This window comes from Misgurnus anguillicaudatus, chromosome 5 (genome assembly GCF_027580225.2).
Source record: "Misgurnus anguillicaudatus chromosome 5, ASM2758022v2, whole genome shotgun sequence".
NCBI lineage: Eukaryota > Metazoa > Chordata > Actinopteri > Cypriniformes > Cobitidae > Misgurnus > Misgurnus anguillicaudatus.
In genome coordinates this window covers 5,049,197-5,066,276 of record NC_073341.2, presented here as the reverse complement: position 1 = coordinate 5,066,276, position 17,080 = coordinate 5,049,197, and the positions used below count along the sequence as shown (strand labels likewise).

Here is a 17,080-nt window from a genome sequence, read left to right as displayed (position 1 = left end):
TTTTTGTGTGGGAAGAAAAAGTCAATTTTACGACCGTTTATTTAGTTTCACTTGGCTGTTATTAAGGAACGAGTTCCCCTCGGACTGAAAGAGATAAATGAGTTCCCCAAGACGGTCTAAAATAACTCACTGAAAAATATTTAATACGCGAACATATTAACAGTCAGTTAATAACAACTAACTAAGGCATCAGTTAGTTAATAACAACAACTAACAAAGTCTGAAAATAGCATACGGAACGTTTTCCTCCGGTGCCAAATTCTGTCATCCGTTTATCGAAAACAATTCTCGAAAAACTTGACGTTTTCAAACAAAAATATTTTTGACAATAAAATAAGTACACAAAACAAAATAAACACACACTTTTTGGAATGGATAAACATAACTTACCTGCTCACAGCAGGTTGAGTGAGTACGTTTACGCTGAGGTGATGCTTAATTACGTCTGTTGATCACGTGCAAAAAAAATCACGCCTCACGCGCCACCTAAGCTTTTACACACCCTTGTGGTTAAACTTAAAATTGCAATGTTGATTGTTTTTGTAAATCACACTTGAATTTGGTTTAATTTGCAAATTACACAAAAGAAATGCAGTAGATTTTGGCACGCGTTGTGAACATTCATTCAAAAAAATATAACATATTTTATCACCTAAAAGAATTCTCACAAAAAAACCCGTAATGTTACATTGTGTTGAATCAGAACTCATTTGTCGTTTTTATTGCATAAGTTTTTATATATATTTTTTCTGAACCTGTTTTGAACGTCTACATGACGTCCAAGAACGGACCCTCAAATATTGAACTGCATATCAACGTCCAAAAGACATCGTAGTCAGACGTCCAAATACTGTACTGGATCTGCACGTCGTTTAGACGTGCAGATTAGGTTCTGGACCGACCGACCCGATATGGACATAATCTGAACGTCCTTTGGACGTCTCATGTTTGTTGGGTAACATCGTCTGAACACCTTCCACTTTCGCTGCCTGCACTCAATTATCGGCATAACCTGGAAGGATCACGTTCCAAATGCGCCTATACTTTCTACAACCAAGTGCACAGACCTCTACACTATGCTGCGCACATGCCGCTTACATTGGGCTGGCCACATCTACCGGATGGATGAAAACCGGTTATCAAAAGCAATCCTGTATGGCGAAATTGCTGATGCCCCTCGCCCAGTCGGGCGGCCGAAGCTCCGTTATAAGGATGTCCTGAAGCGTGACCTTCGGTTTTTCTGTCTATCAAGTGATAACTGGGAAAACCTTGCAGCTGACCAAGTAATGTGGCACTCCTTTATAAGATCTGGTGCCTCAAGATCTCACCTGCAGTACTTAGACTTCCTCAACAGTAGAAGACTGAAGCGCCACACCAATCATCGTTCTCGACGCAAAGGGCCTGAATGAATGAATGAAGCTTATTATATCAGTTGACCCGCCCACTCCTCGCCGTTCTTCTCACAGCGTCCACGCCCATTTAAGTTGCATTTTTCAAAATGATAGTGAGGTACACTGGAGCTGAAATAGCAGGGTTTCGGGACTCTTTAATGACATTGTGTTAAACTGATTTAAAAGTGGACTGCAGTGCATCGTAATGGGGTGAATCGTTCGTATCAGTAGCTGCCCATATGTATCTTTAATGTATCGTATCATAGGCTATGCATCGAGATGGGTATTGCGTTTGCCTCAGTTAAGGAGATGCACATCCCTACAAGCCACTGTTAACTTCTGTCACCACAATGGAAGGCCCACCTATCCCCACATTCAATTGGGCAAAGGAAAAAATGTTAATGACTTTGGGTGCTTTTCCTGTTATAGTTGACTTTATTTCTATTTTAGGCGCTCAAGAGCACCTGCCACTGTCAGAAACGCATTCTGTGTGCCTAGCAATATAAAAAAATGCAGCACTCTTCTTTTTGCTGAAGTAAATCAAATAAAGGCAGTGCTATCTGACTCACGCTTCAAGCATTTAAAATTAATGATGTCCAGTTCGTGAACGAATCGTTCTTTTGAACTGGTTCTTTTCAGTGAACGGCTTGAATCAGTACACCTAATCGGACTGAATCGTTTAAAAAGTTTGTGTCTCGAGACAGCAATGATCCACAAGTTACTCACTTTCAGATGTGCTCGACAGTCATTCCGATTCTAATTAAGAGAGAGTAATCTGTATCTTAACTCGTAGAAGCTCTCCCCAACAGTATCACTGACTGAACCGAGACATGGTGAATTTTGTTCTAATACTGAGCATGCGCAACAAACATACTGGTATTCCAGAGTCACCGATAAAATGAATGTCTGAATCAAGAATGGTTTCTATCGGACGCGTCCGACTTGATGAGCTGTTAATACTGCACATGTGTTACTGAAAAGCACAATACAGCGACTCTCAAGTCAGGAACAGGTTGCTGCATTTATGAATTCACCAGTTCACTGATTTGAGAACAGTTTCTATCGGACGTGTCCAAAGAACTAATCAAAGAACTGTGGATACTGAGCTGCGTGAGCCAAACAGTACGGACATCAGTGAGTTGCTGTGCTAATACTATAGCCTACAAGAACTAAGATGATTGACAGACATAAAATAAGTTTATTTAATTTTACCATAAAACTTACGCGAAATATGCATGGAACAGCTAATTATACTAAACACCGTTTTGACTAAAATGTATTTGTTAGGTGTGTGTGTGCAGATTATATTTTAACTTGTTATGAGCTTCATCATGATTTCTGTTAAAAGTTTTTGAATGTGCTGTAGTTGGAATTTTTGAATTTTTTTTAATGTATTTTACCCTCCTGGATGATAGAATAATGCTGCGTCCCAGGCAGGCTTTTAAACCCGCGAGTTACGACTTCAAAACCACGACTCACGACCCCATGCGTTCCAGGCAGCCTGTAACTCCTTCTACCGTTGAAAGTGCACTGGAACGGCAGTCAAACCCGTGACTTCCCACCCGTGAACTCGTACTAGATCGATGTACTCCCAGTTCAGAGTCCTGAGTCGTGGTTTTGAACTCGTGAGTTACCTCAACTTAGACAAATTAACTCTTTCCCGCCATTGATGTGTTAACTCGTCAATTAAGAGAAAAAGCAATGATGAGTATTTCCGCTATTATCCACCAGGATACAACTATTATCTACCACAACTTTTACAACCCGGAAGCAACGCTTCACTTGAAAGAGAAAGAACTCTGTGCATGTTTTTGAGGATCGCTCTGCATCTGATCTCTATCAAAAGTCCTTCACAAAAATAGAATTATCTCAGCTTTTTGCTAAAAAAATTGTGTTTTTGAAGAAACCTACTCATATTTGAGAGGTGATTAAAAAAGAACTAATGAAGACACTTAATCTTTGTACAGCGGATCGTGAATGTGTTAGCATTTAGCCTACCCTGCTGAAAAAAACAGCATCAAACCAGCATTGGGAATTATGCTGGTCTATGCTGGTTTAGCTGGTGGTCACAGCATACCAGCACCAAAACACAACATATGCTGGTATGACCAGCATGGGATGCTTGTGCTAATGCTGGTTTAGCTGGTGCTAATGCTGGTTTGGTGCTGGTTTAGCTGGTGCTAATGCTGGTGCTGATGCTGGTTTGATGCTGGTTTAGCTGGTGTTCACTAGCAAACCAGCACCAAAACACAACATATGCTGGTCTTGCTGGTATGCTGTTTTTTTCAGCAGGGTAGCCCCTTTCATTCCTTAGGATCCAAACAGGGATGGATTTAGAAGCCACCAAACACTTCCATGTTTTCCCTAGTTAATGACTGTTACATAAGGAGTTACATGAGTAAGTATGGTAGCACAAAATAAAATGTGATTTTTTTTAAGCTGATAAAAAATGAGAACTAAATTGTATGGCGGAAGAGCACTTAGTTTGCAACACTTTAACCTCAACCTCTCATTTTTTATCTGCTTAAAGAGTCGCCATGTTTTGTTTTGTCCCACCATACTTAGTCCCACTACTCATGTAACACACTTTCTGGCCTTATTAGCAGGAAGTATTAGTCTGCCTGCTTTTCCTCCTGTTCATTTGTTGCTCCGACCCCTCCCACCCAGCACAAGACATCATTTAGACGTTGTTTTTTGGGCTAAATCACGTCGGCCCGTCATGACCTTCATTTAGTCCAAAAAAAGACGTTGAAATCTGGTCTTTGTTTGGTCCGTCTAATTCAGCCCAAATTTAGCCTAAAATCAGATGTCTTTTTCGGACCACTTTTCTACTACAATAGAACCATGTGAACCAAGTGTCTGTCCATTAAATAATAATCCTAACAAAATATGCATGAATGTATAGGTAGAAACAATAAATAATGAGCACACTGAACGATAATGAATATGCTTTATTTAAAGTCTATTAATATTTCTGTTTATTTTAATGAAATAAATATGTAAAATGGGCTTTCGGTCCCGTACAGCACTGTTAGAAGCACTTCATTTTCATCTTTTAACAAATATCTTTATTTTCTTTAATTATGATATTATTGGCAGAGTCGCGCGTCCGTCTCGTGCTTTGTGATCACGTAATTATTCAACCGGGAGACGGGCGTTCTGGATTCTCCTCAGACAACAAGTGTTACTGTTTTGTGGTCGATTCTGGGGTAAGTTTCCTTAAATTCGTAATAACTTTATATATAAGTGTTTTTTTTTTTAATACAGGTTTACTCCAAGTATTGCAATGTATGTGCGGTTTGTTCAGCTTCCTCCAATCAAAATTACATTAACATTTTAAAGTAGACGGTTTAAAGGCCATTCTGAATAAAAAACTGTTTTATATTTATTGTTACTTCTTTCAGATCCTTTTCTTGGTGTGTCTTGATGTTTTCTATTGGCTAAAGAGTAAGTATTACTTTGTTCATATTTTACAGCCACCAGAATCAGACTCAAGTCTGGTACTTCAGCATGTACCTAAGGCATTGGTGAGGTATTGGTGTTCTGTTCCACCCTTACAGCCGCAGATGTGTGTACATCTTTTGTGGGCTCTTCATTTGTGCTAAGAACATGGCGAAAGTTTCTGCACTACACTTGACCCTCTGAACTGCAAACATGATGGGATTTTTGTGTATTGGCATGGTGAACAACAACAGCTAGTTTCCAAAGGCCATGCTATTTTATGCGAATCGGCTGTCCAGTGTGTAGTTGTGACGTGGACAAGCTGAGCGATAATAATACTTTTTCTGATGCTGCTGTTTACTCCATTGTAGCATGCCTCTGTGAAACTGACAATCTCGGGTAGGAGCTGCTGGTTTGTGGTTGGCAGTATGGATCACGGTCTGCGACTCATGATGAGCTGGGCTGGAGACACAAAGAGGTTGTCAACAGGTGTGTTCCTATACTGTACCAAAATGAGATAGGGATCAGTCATGATGGCCAATGTGTGTGAAACTTAATGTTTTTGCAAAGTCTTCAAACTCTTTGTGTTGATATTGTGATACTTTTAATTTCACTGGTATGCCATGTCTCCCGAAAGTGACTAAGCTTGCTGATGACAGTGGCAGCCGTAGTAGTGTTGAGTTTGTCTAATTGGAATTTTTTTTTATAGTAATCTACAGTAACCATGTATTCTTCATTGTTCCAGGTGAAGAGGTCTGAAGCTAATACCTGCCATGGTCTGATTGGTATTTCATGAGGAATCATGGGTTCCTTGGTATTTGAATTATGTTGCACCAGGCAAGTACTGCATCTTTCGATCATGTGTTCTATCTGCTAACACATTCTTAGCCAGAATAACATTTCGTGCTCTTAGCTTCTCTGCGTGTGCGCATATCTTTTCTGTGTGAGGTCAGATATGACTATTTTCTTATATTCACTGGTCAATGAAAGTTTGTCTTAGAAGTCAATAATGTATGTGGGAAATTGTCTCCTCTTTGCAGGCCATTCATCCAAGATCATCTATCTGAGCTGCTGAAAACTGCCTCGGTACGGATCTGTTGCAGCTTTGTGTCACTGACTGGTAAGTTTCAAACATCGTGGACTCCGCCTTTAAGTGAATCTGCATGTCCATATCTTTGCTGAGATTGTCATGTTTTGTTGCTATGGACTTTCTGGAGAGGGTGTCTGCCACAGGAATCTCCTTTCCTGTTCTGTGTTTGATGTCATATTTCTAGGGCTGTAGAATCATTCTTTAAAGGAGCATTTCACCCGTAGAAACATTAATCTTTATTGAAAGTGCGTCATATTTGTAGTCAAAATGTAACAAACATTTCGAATTTGGTGCCTATTTGACAGAGAAACGTGGGTGTTTATAGTCTCTCACCCCCTCAACAAAGTTATTGGACTTCCTGCTTTCAATGATGCAAAATTATGATTTTTACATCATTGAAAGAAGGAAGTGCAACACTGAAATCTGTATTTCTCTTGTCTCAGCGGAAACTGAGGAAATGATGGACGACCATTCAAAAGCATGACTGGGGTTCTAATGATACAAAGCTTAATGTAAATGGGTGAAGTGTCCTTTTAAAGCCATGGAGGAGCAGCATCTAGTAGGGCCCTATGAAATCCATTTAATTTTTGTCCCAAACTCAGTTTTATTTTTCTCAAATAATCACGCCAAACCCGCTTAAAACGCTTGGAAACGCAAGGCGAGATGCACTGCGTTTTTTAAAAAAGAGCAGTGTGACGTGGCTTTTCATATTGCTAGCAACCAACGAGTCAGCTGTCTTGTCAATCAAATATTGAAGCGTGATATTATTTTGCTATTAACTGTCATATTAGCAGAAACTTTAAAAAGAGGGCGCTTGCTCTGACCTTGTTTGAAGGTGAGAGGTGCACAAACACGCAGGAGAGAGTGAGCGAGTGGAATCCGGTTCTTCAAAGCAAAAAGGACAATTGGACAATGGAAAGATGCGAATGACGTTGGCTGCTTTTTCGCACTCAGCGCTCCTTCAAAAGCGTGTGCTGCGGCTGATGACAAAAACGCAAGGCGTTCGGCACGCATAAACAGCGTGCAAAGGCTCTCTAACCATAGAAGATCATTCAAAAAAGCGCCTGCAACTGCCATAAATGCGTTTGGTGTGATTGGCCCCTAAGAGTGATTCTTAGCTTTAAGAAATTTGACAACTTGCTTTTATACTTAAGTTTGAAAGTAGGAGTATATTTCATGAATTCTTAGTTTGGTGGTACAAAATAAAACGTAGCGCTTTTCTAAGCGGATTTAAAAGAGGAACTATATTTTATGGCGTAATAGCACTTTTGGGAGTACCCCGACTCGCCTGAAAAGTTCGCTCCCCTTCTCACTCTCATAATGGGAGAGGGAGGGTGTTACTGCGCCGAGTCGAAGTACTCCCAAAAGTGCCACCACGCCACAAAATGTAGCTCCTCCTCCAAATCCGCTCAGAAAAGCACCACGTTTCACCCTGCACCACCAAACCTGCTCGTATAACTACTCGTCTTAAATAGGAAAAACGTTGATGCGCCCGGTCACCTCCAACTTTATCTCTAAATGGTACCATTGAATGAATGGGGCCAAGCTAAATGCCATCGAAGCGTCGCAGCGCGCTCCAGCGCCCACGCGCACGCACACAGATGATAGAGGGATGTATCAAGAATTCTTAGTTAAGGTAATAACATATTTTAATATTGAAAATGAGTAGACTATTCCTTTAAGACAAAAATGGCACTTTCAGAAGCTTGATAAATATGGGATCAGTTGCTAACTTGAAACTAACTTCAGTTTCTTTCCTTTCCTATCAGTATTTCTTCAAATTCCTGTTCCGTGTCACATGGCTTATGCAAGACTGAATCCATGAAGGTGAGTCGTCATCATCATGAGAAACGTCTTTGCTCACTGCATGCACATTTCTTTTATAAGCAGAATGACACACTTTAGTGAAGTGATTGTGTTTTTGGGGCTGTTTAAACTTGGTATTAAGATGTGTTTTTTTTTTTGTCAATCAGATCATAAGTGGATGAGAGGGACACATTCTGTTCACACCTAGTATTTAAATCCATCAGTTTTGTCCACTTTCAACCTCTTCTGTCCTGAATACTTTTAGGGGATGTTCTGTGGAGACTGTGGGCGATTCCTTCTGCTGTCATTTAAACATGATTTAAATGGACGCAACTAATATTATGTCAGAGTCCGCTGCTTGTAAGTAAACATGCTGCACAGTGTGTTGTACATTTATATGTAAAAGCATTCTTTGATATTCTCTTTTGGCTGTTTGAACACATTCTACCACATGCACGCTTACACTACAAAAGCAATCCGATCAAAAGTGTTTTCAACTACCTCTGAATGTGGTCAAAAGTGGACGAGCTCAAGATGTTTTGAACATCATTTACACCTGTCTTTAGTATCGTCCACTTGTGATCTGATCGACAACAGCACATCTTAATACCAAGTTTAAACACCTTTTTTTACTTGCGCTTCCAAGCTTTATAATGGTAGAAAACAACAATTAGGGAACAACTTCTGAATTAAACCCCAATAAAGTGCATTCATCCTTCACAGAGGTAATCCATACTCAAATATTGCCACTCATTGCGCATTGAATCATGTGAGTTCAAGACATCGTTAGCGGAAACTAGTTATTATAGTTTATAAAGTTAAACATTATCTTTTCTTACTATATAGCATCGATTACCCAAAGAAGAACTTTATTAACCCCTTGGAGCGCTGTGGATTACTTCTTTAAAGGCTGCACTTCTTTGGGAAGTCAGAAAATGTACCCTGATCCATGTTTTTGCCCATATTAAGCTCGGAAAAGCTCGGACATTTACTAAAATAACTACAAAAATGTGTTCGTCTGAACATGTGTATTTCGAGTCACTGAGTGTTAGTACATCATGGGGTAATTTTAAAATTTGTCTGAAATATCGCTTTAAGTATTTAAATGGAGTATAGCAATACATAACTGGGACTAAATAACAAAGGTAAAATAAAATGTAAATTCCTTTTAATATTAGTGTACCTACTTGGATTGATCATGCTTTACTTTTTGTTAAGACAACCCCTGTTTTTAATGTTGACATGTAATTTTTTTATGTTCTCACTTAGATGCTGTAACCATAAAGCAACCAGGACAACACACCTGAAGTGACCGAGAGCAGAATGAAGAAACAATCGGACGAGAAAATATCAACTGGTGCCCATGAGGAGACATATTGTTCTTGGACCTGCTTTTTCTGTTTAGTAATAAGTGGTTTTATGTGGTTAAATAAACATAATTTAAAGGGATAGTTCAGCCAAAAACGATATTAAACCTATGATTTACTCACCCCCAAGCTGTCCAAGTCGCATATGTCCATCGTTTTTCAGACAAACACATTTTCGGATGTTTTAGAAAATATTTTAGATCTTTCAGTTGAACAAATGCAATGTTACAGGGTCCAGCCACAGTCCACGACCCCCAAGTCCAAAAAAAGTGCGTCCATCCTTCACAAATTAAATCCAAACGGCTCCAGGATGATAAACAAAGGTCTTTTGAGGGTAATCCGTGCGGTGTTGTTGTAGAAATATCCATATTTAAAATGTTATTAACCTAATCAACTACCCTCCAGCAGCGCCGCCATCTTAGACTCAGAAGAGAGTATTAGCGTAGTGTACGCACTTTTCTTAGTGATGTATGACAAATTCGGAGGGCGGGGGACAGAGCAGCAGCAGAGAAACCGCTGTATGCTGCGTAAGCGCTCATCCTGAATGCGGATGAGACTAAGATGGCGGCGCTACCGGAAGGTATTTAATTACGTTAATAACATTTTAAATCTGGATATTTCTACAACAACACCGCACGGATTACCCTCAGAAGACCTTTGTTTATCATCCTGGAGCCGTTTGGATTTAATTTGTGATGGATGGACGCACTTTTTTTGGACTTGAAGGTCGTGGACTATGGCTGGACCCCGTAACATTACATTTAATCAAAAGAAAGATCTAAAATATTTTCTAAAATATCCGAAAATGTGTTTGTCTGAAAAACGATGGACATATGCTACTCGGAAAGCTTGGGGGTGAGTAAATCATGGGTTTAATATCGTTTTTGGCCGAACTATCCCTTTAATATTCAATCCACAAGCTAAATTTCTTAGATTTTCTTAAAGGGGTTGTTCACCCAAAAAGGAAAATTCTGTCATCATTTACACAAACAGTTTGGTTACAAACATTTCTCACAATATCTTCCTTCGTGTTTATCAGAACAAAGAAATGTATGGGGGTTTGTAACAACATGAGATTATGTTAATTATGACATAATTTTCATTTTTGGGTGAACTACTCCTTTTAACATTTTTATACCCTGGGGTAAAAGAAATGCATGTTGAACATTTTTAGTTTGCCTTTTTTTGTTACTGCTACTTTCAACAAGACTAATTATTCAGCCAAGCTTATTTTGTACTTTAAGAAATGAACAGCTTTTATGGGTTTTAAGACTCAGATCTGTGCTCACAGTTCGCCCATAAAATGCCCAGTGGTCCCACAATTTTCATTCAGTATGCCCACACTTTGTCCATTGTGCCCACATTTTCCCCACGTATTTGTATTTAAATACATTTTTCCACACAGTATTTTGTATTTGTGATATCTGTGAATGTGTGATAGTATTTTGTATTTGAATTTTAAAACAATTCCATATATTGTAGGCCTATGCCTATCTCAGATCATATGCATGTGAAAGTCAGTTTCTGGTATAAATAGCAGAACACAAAGGTTTTCTGTGTCAATAGAAATGCAGTCAAAAAGTGGGACATCAAGGATAACTGATCATGAAGGTAAGAACCTTAACCATGCCAGGTGAGGGATATATTATGGCTGAAAAAACAATAAACCAATTAATCAAATATTCATGTTATATGTGTATTTACCATTTAAATTTGTATTAACTTAGCTGTCCTATTTTGAGATACGTATTAGCCTAACAGTATAATTAATATTATATAATACAGTCTTAAAATGAGGATAAACCCTTGGAAAGACATATGAAATAATATAGAAATGTAGCCCTTTTATAGACGTCTTTTCAACGAACATGAAAAGACGTCTTTTAACCTTTCACTTTTCAAACAAATTTAGCCTTTTTTTAGACATCGATTTATAGGCGTCTTTTCAACGACATGAAAAACAAGTCTTTTCACCTTTCACTTTTAAACCAGAATTTCACGTCATTAAGACGTCTGGAGAAGTCGCCGTTTCGACGTCTTTTCAACCAGATTTTGCTGGGTGGGCTTGTTTTTGGCCATGGACATTCATTGACTCACCCACTACTCGTTACTGAAAAAACAATGCCATTAGTAATGCTGTTTATTTATAAGCTAAATACATACATTATTTTTATACAGAGATAGCATGTTAACTCTTTCCCCACCATTGAAGAGTTATCTCGTAAGTGTTTCTGAAGAATTTTTATGTTAATCTGCAATACTGCGATTATCCACAATTCGCACTAAATTTATGGAATTTTTAAAAAAAAATCTTATTGAAAATTACAATAGTAGAGAGGGACTTAAAGCACTAGCCTACCGCAACACGTTTCCACAACGCATTTTCGTTCAGAACACGTGAACTAGCTGAAACGGACAAGGAGATAAGTGAGTACATAACGGCTACCGTAGTTGCATTTTTATACAGTTTTTAATAGTATATACACATTTCCTGTATTTTCTGGATGTACTTTATTAAAGAGACTGAAAAACAATTATATATGATCACTATAACATTGCAAAAACAACAAATCTAATTGTGGCATGGTGGCCTTAGTTTTTTGCAAAGGAATGTGTATATACTGAAAATATTTAAGTATTTTCAGTATCTTTAGTAAAATTAGTGCATGAAAATAAAGCACTTTAAATACATTATGGAAGTGCAGATACGGGTTTTTACAGCTTTCCTGTTCCTAGCCTACAACACACCTTAAGATTAATACATTATCATGGAGGGGGTCTGAAATTATCATTGTAGGTGCATGTCCACTGTGAGAGACATAATAAAAAAATGTGTTTTTGATTTTTAACGATTTATTTGTATGATACAGCTGCAAATACGTATTTGAACGCCTGTCTATCAGCTAGAATTTTGACCCTCAAAGACCTGTTAGTCTGCTTTTAAAATGTCCACCTTCACTCCATTTATTATCCTACATTAGATGCACCTATTTGAGGTCGTTAGCTGCATAAAGTTACCTGTCCACCCCATACAATCAGTAAGAATCCAACTACTAACATGGCCAAGACCAAAGAGCTGTCTAAAGCAGCATTTCTCAAAGTGTGGGGCGGGCCCCACTAGTGGGGAATGGGAACATTACAAGTGGGGCGTGACAAACGGGAGGAACCTTGGTCATTTTTGTGCTCATTAGGGCTGTGACGGTTGTCCTAGTGATGGCCAAGCACATATACTTAATTTGCTTCACATTTTGAGTCTAAAACCACGTGGAAAACGTGCCCGTGCCGCTTTCCTCTTTCTTTTTAAATCATGTGGGGGCTCCAGAGCTTGACGTTGTGACGAGCACCCACCGGTGGAATAAAACTTGAATGTGGAGAGGCGGTATAGGAAGTAGCGGTTATAAAAGTTAATAAATGGTTAAGTATGTGACACGAAATTAAAAGAAAACTGGAGTTTCGGCACCAGCAGAGAAAATCAAGACAGACCATGGACCTAATCAACCAAAAAGCCAGCCGAAAATAAAGTATGATGAACCACAGTTCTTAAAAAGGTTATTTCATGCAAAGTGATAATACATTTGACCATTTATTTTCTCTATTGAAAGTATTTATGCTGTTATGTTTTAAAATATGATGTTTTTAAATAAATTTCAACAGTTAAACTTAAAGCCTAGTTGATTTCCATTTTGTTGGGGCGATTGGGGACAGGTGGGGCCCGAAACTCTTCCCTACCTCCAAAGTGGGGAATGGCAGAAAAAGTTTGAGAAACACTGGTCTAAAGACACTAGAGACAAAATTGTACACATCCACAAGGCTTGAAAGGGCTACGGGGAAATTGCCAAGCAGCTTGGTGAAAAAAGGTCCACTGTTGGAGCAATCATTAGAAAATGGAAGAAACATGACTGTCAATCTCCCTCAAACTGGGGCTCCATGCAAGATCTCACCTTGTGGGGTCTCAATGATCCTAAGAAAGGTGAGAAATCAGCCCAGAACTACACGGGAGGAGCTGGTCAATGACCTGAAAAGAGCTGGAACCACTGTTTCTGGTAATACACTAAGACGTCATGGTTTGAAATCATGCATGGCATGGAAGGTTCCCCTGTTAAACCAGCACATGTCCAGGCCCATCTTAAGTTTGCCAATTACCATTTGGATGATCCAGAGAAGTCATGGGAGAAAGTCATGTGGTCAGATGACACACGCCGACATCCGGAATCTTGCCTCTGTCCAGGATTCTCGATCCTTTGTGTTTGGTCAGTGGATTACCATCAGTGTGTCTTGTTTCCTGAGTTCTAGTGCAGTTGGTTGCTTCGTCTTCAAGCGTATACCAGCTGTCTTCGGCTTCCTCTTGTGTGTCGTCATCGGATGTGGATGGATCTCCTCGTTACTATTTGACTTTTTCGGCAGTGCAGTGTGAGACTTTTTACCTGTGGATTGTGGACTCGTGTGGATCTATTATTACCCTGTCTATCTGATGTTTGTCGGGTGCTTCGTCTTCAAGCGTATCCCTTCAGACTCAGTGTGTTTTCTAAATAAACTTTTCTATATCTCGCATTTGAGACTCCGACTCCTGAACTTTCTTGACACTTCCAACATCACAATGATCCGAAGCACACAGCCAGGGATAACCAAGGAGTGGCTTTGTAAGAAGCATATTAAGATTCTGCCGTGGCTTCAGACCTAAACCCAATAGAGAATCTTTAGAGGGAGCTCAAACTCCGTGTTTCCAGGGCTCCAGACTAACTTTTCACTAGGAGCACGGTGGCCCCAACTGAAAATTTTAGGGGCACAACCACAAAATTTAGGGGCACACACTGTAAATCAACATGCTAACCAAAAATTCACATTTCTACTAATTTCCACGTATTACTAATAAATACTTTAATGATAAGTACAATGTGCTGTTTTTAAATTCAGTGTCACATCACAAAAAAAGGTCAAATTTACTGGTCGCACATGTGCGACTGGATGTAAAATTTAGTGGCACACTCTCAAATTTTGCTGGCAAAATTCCACCATTTGGTGGCAGTCTGGAGCCCTGGTTTCTCAGCGACAGGCCAGAAACCTGACTGATCTGGAGAAGATCTGTGTGGAGGAGTGAGCCAAAATCCCTTCTGCAGTGTGTGCAAACCTGGTGAAAAACTACAGGAAACATTTGACCTCTGTAATTGCAAACAAAGGCTACTGTATCAAATATTAACGTTGACTTTCTCAGGTGTTCAAATACTTATTTGCAGCTGTATCATACAAATTGACAGCTGGCCCGCCCAATCAGAAATGTAAAAAATACTACTCTGTATAGTTAGACATGTATACTACTTTATGTGGTGTAATTTATCTATTGCATGTTATGTTAAAAACAGTAAAATTATAAGTAAGCCTGATAACTATTTAAAAACTATTAAAGCAGTTGAATGTTGCGTTATAATGAAATATTCCCGAGCAGCTTTCAGCCATGATCACTTTGAGAACTTTTTTTGCAAACAAGTAGAAAACGTATTTTGAATAACAACACGTTATTAATATGTGCTGCGCGCTTTCCTCTCAATAACATAAACACACAACAAATATGACAGCGGGGTAAAAAATAGAAAGAAAACATCTGATCGTAGTGATGTTGTTTGATATAGCGATATAGCAGCACTATAAGTCACGCCACGTTTATTGCTACACTTTATACAATATAGCCTATTGCTTTTAAGCAACAAATAGCCTATCATAACAACCTATAAGCCTATACTGTGTAATTGAGACATTAATTTAAGAAATGCATTAAAGCAGAAAGATGTAGGCTGCGGAAATATAGTGGGTTCACTTCAATCCACACCACAGACGTTCTTGGTTTGCTTCTTATTTATTAAATCGAGGCAATTTTTTTGATCAAACATTGATTAATATTAAGATACAATTTATACAAAACGAAATTCACTTTAAAGAAAGTCTTTCTACAAAACAAACCTCGCAAAATCGCTTGCCCGACGTCCATTACGGGCTATGGCGAATTCCTGTCGGGCTAAAAAAAAAATGATGCGTCTTGGCCGTCGGGCGGAGGAAAAAATATTGTAATGTGTTTGCATTCTCTCAGATTTAGTTAGGTAATTATGTTGTATGTAATTCGGCGTCATCTTGTTAGCCATTACTATCCTCACTAACAAGTGAAACTGTCAGGAAATGAAGTGAAAGCATTAAATCCATTATTCCTTTCGTTCACGTCTGATATGCGCGCTCCTCGGCTCCGCTCTTCACGAGTAGGCTTGCTCTTGTGCTCATCAAAAAGTATATTAAATGTTTATTTATTTGTCATTCCGTTTAACCCCAGAGTCTAACATTATTCTAGCAATTCCCTTTTTCTTTTTTTATTTAGTAAGTTAACTTAAATATGTGAGAACGAAAATATATTTTTAGTGATTTGCATGAAGAGAATATGATGTTAGAAGCTTCATTTTAAGCATTTAGTAACCGTATTTATTTAAACACTTTAATAGGTTATTTAAAAAAGTATAAGGTTTTTTTGGGTTCATTTATATTTCCTGTCACTGTGTGCAGGTTCTTTTTTTGTAGGCTATGAGAGCCCAATATTTTTTTTACCAAAAAGGCTTAATAAATGTCATGTTGCATTACAATTTAAAGTATCAATAATGTCAAAAATGTGACGTGCAGTTCGGGTGTGTGTGTATGCTGTTTAAATTAGTGTTCTGAAGTTTTGACGAATTTTATAGACTTGTTATAGTTTCTTATTCAAAAGTGACACCCATAGATTCAGGCCCACCCGGACTTAATCCATGCCCACCCATATGTCACGTTCTGCATCCGCCACTGGAAGACAGGCTTGTGCACAATTCAGAATTGAATTGAGAATGACTCCTAAATTCCAATTCAATTCTTGAATTTGAATTGATGTCAAAAACAGGATCTAGAATTACAATTCGAATTTGAATTAAAGGAAGCAGAATTGCAATTCAATAGAAATTCAAAGAAATTCATACACGTATTATACAGTAAGTGAAGTGTTAAAAATGAAGCTTTCAGTATATGTCAGATGTGATTGCATTACATATTCTATAAATTAAATAAGTTTGAACTACTTGTACAGATTACATTAACAGGAAATGTTTTCCCCCAGCAATTAATGTTAAAAACTCTAGTCACATAACAAATAATTAAGTTAAATTTTTTTGTAATTGTAATTTTGTGGAACATGACTTCTTTCCCCAGAATGCTTTACTTTAACCAAGTATTTGGAATGGTTGCTAAACAATTTTCCAAAGTAACTTTTCTAACACTGAATGTATGTGAGATTCTTTCTGTTGTGTGACTGTGGAATTTATTTGAATTGCCATGAATTAAATTCCACTTCCTGTCATTCCAATTCCAATTCAACTTCCTGTAGGGCGGGGTCAATTCAATTCAAATTCCAATTCATGAGTTGAATGGAGGCCAATTCTGAAATTCTGAATTGTGCACAAGCCTGGCAGAAGAGCTGAAGGCCTCTATCAGAGCAACCTGTGCTCTCATAATACCTGAGCAGTGCCACAGACTGATCGACTCCATGCCATGCCGCATTGCTGCAGTAATTCAGGCAAAATAAGCCCCAGCTAAGTATAGAGTGCTGTACACAAAATGCCTTACAGTGAAATTATGTATATCAAATATATATTTTCTTCTAAAAATATATAAACATACAAATATATCAAATGAAAGAACATACACTCTGCTTTTAAACAAACAATAAACAAACAAATAAACTAACAAAATAGGAAAATATGTTTAATCTTATCTATATCTTTTTCTCTGCTTATAAACTCTTAAGTATGGGTATTTTTCTTAAAAAATACAATTTGTTTTTGCAAAATGCTAAAATAAATGCATTTTTGTGAAGGAGTTTTGTTAGAACTCAGATTCAGAACAATTATCAAATCATGTGCAGAGATTAAAAATAGGTAAATAACGTTATGTCTTCATTTTTTTTCATAAATTATGGTATTGCA

General features: G+C 38.2%; 1 long non-coding RNA gene across 3 annotated transcripts in view; it reads left to right on the top strand.

The window, feature by feature from the left end:
- The first annotated feature begins 3,462 nt into the window (after positions 1 to 3,462).
- Positions 3,463 to 17,080, top strand: part of LOC129414798 (uncharacterized) — a 167,085-nt gene continuing 153,467 nt past the window's right edge. The window contains exons 1-6 of one of the 3 annotated variants that reach the window (XR_012369388.1): positions 3,463 to 4,600; positions 4,796 to 4,838; positions 5,204 to 5,321; positions 5,578 to 5,952; positions 7,692 to 7,749; positions 8,998 to 9,250. This is a non-coding gene — a long non-coding RNA (uncharacterized lncRNA). Of the gene's footprint in view, positions 4,601 to 4,795; positions 4,839 to 5,203; positions 5,322 to 5,577; positions 5,953 to 7,691; positions 7,750 to 7,895; positions 8,026 to 8,997; positions 9,251 to 17,080 lie in introns of those variants that run through there. The other 2 variants (XR_012369390.1, XR_012369389.1) reach the window with 2 other exon arrangements.